Raw genomic sequence first — 2,062 nt, 5'->3', positions numbered from 1 at the left:
GAAAAACAAGGGTTGTCATCATTGGACCTTAATGCTCAGTTACACTGAGATGAGATTCTGCATCAGTGGCAGTCCCATATCTCCACAGGCTGAGACCAAACTCTGCTCCAATATGACAACACTCACCCCCACAGTCCGGGGTTTATCAGAGACTACCCCCAGAATCTGAGAGAAGGGAGGATGAAGTGGCCTGCCTGTAGTCCAGACCTCAATCCCACCGAACACTCATGGGATTGACTTGATGTGTAGTTCGTGCCAGAATGAGTAGCATGGCCACAGTGGCTGACCAGCAACACATGCTGGGTGAAGAATGGGATGCCATCCCACAGCACTGTGTGACCAGCATGAGGAGGAGATGCCATGCTCTATATGGTTCTTCCACATGCTACTGAGGCCTCTGTTTGTTAAATCAATGAACTGTTAAATTGCCAGACAACCATCCAGTCAAATCTAATGAACAAGACCAATCAAGAGTCAGTGGCAGAAAAAGCTTTTTGGCATTGGCAGATTGAAAAACTTATTTAAAAGTTGTTTTATGGCAAATGTGTCCTCCATTTCCTGAGATTTGAACGAAACACCAAGTGTATCCTTTGTGGCCCACTATCCCAAGAGTCATTGCTGACCAAGGCGAAAAATGTTAACCTAAAAGTACAGTTACTTTTATCTGTTTGGTAGACCAAATATTTGCATTAAAATGACAAATTAATGATATAAAACTATAATATTTATGATTATAATCAATGAAGAGATATTTACTTTAAAAAACTAAAGAAAAAATAAAACCCTGAACCCTGAACAAGGTCTTTTACTCATTATTTCAGGATCTCCCTCTGATCGAGAAAATTTGAAACTAATCTGCGAGAAACTGCTGAAGCAGTTTTCCTTCTGAAACAAAATTCAGAGTTAAGCTTTTTCTGTGAAATTTCAGCTTTCATCACTAAAAGAGCTTCATTACCGAGAAATGAGACATTTATTTTAGTTGTTGATCACTACATTACTTGTAAAATTGGATAACTGTTGGGGGTTTTTTTGTTTGTTTTTTTTCTTTTGGGGGGGGGGGGGGATGCTTGAATGCAGCATCAGTGTTACAGGTTGTGACTCCTGTGAACAAACTGACACAGTGTGATATTACACATATTTAAATCTGTCTTTACTGATGATGTTGAAGCTGCTGAAGGCTCAGTGAAGTTTTGTCTTCCTGCAGGTTAACAAGTGAAATCTGAAAGTGATGCACAACACAAGAGGGCGCCTTCATCCTGCTAACAGGGATGTAGAGGAGGTTAAAGCACCTCAGCTCAGGTTGTGCACTGTTTCACATCATATTACATATTATTAGGCTAATTAAACCCTTTATAATATTGTGTCATAGATCATGGTAAACTGGATCAATAAATCATTACTTTCACAATTATTAGGTAATTCAAACTAAATCACTGACAACTACAAGCCCAGCTTTACTCGTAGAAAAATTCTGAAAACAGCAAATTTGGAAAAACTGATGATGGGTCAAATAACCAAACTTAGGGTGAGACTTAAGGGTGAAGCTATTCATTCTGCTGAACAAGAAAAAGCAGAATCAGGGGGGTTTCTGTTTGAATCGGGGAGAATGAGTGTTGTGTGTTAGCAGTCAAAATGGTATTAATGAGATGTATTTGGCATATTAAATCCAAAAGCTTATTAAGAATAAACATCAGAACTTCTGAATTCAGATGCATCATCAAAGAAAGCACAACTCATATGTGGCAGAATATGTGGGAGAATGAAATGAAGGGGGGCAGTTACTTTTCACTGCAAAACAATGTTAAGATACAGAAACACCATGTTTTATTTGTGAAAAATGAGCACACACATGCTGAATAAAAATGCACATGTGGAACAGCAGAAACTGTTAAGCATGCTTTGATGGTCTGCTCCAACTATTCTACAGAAAGAAACCTGAAGCTTGAGGAATTGCCACTGGTGGGCATTAAATAATCCATCCATCCATCCATCGTCATCCGCTTTGTCCGGGGTCGGGTCGCGGGGGCAGCAGCCTAAGCAAAGAGGCCCAGACCTCCCTCTC

The sequence above is a fragment of the Pundamilia nyererei genome, unplaced genomic scaffold (genome assembly GCF_000239375.1).
Source record: "Pundamilia nyererei isolate P.nyererei 1_Seehausen unplaced genomic scaffold, PunNye1.0 scaffold00469, whole genome shotgun sequence".
Lineage (NCBI taxonomy): Eukaryota > Metazoa > Chordata > Actinopteri > Cichliformes > Cichlidae > Pundamilia > Pundamilia nyererei.
Note: the sequence above shows the minus strand (reverse complement) of the source record.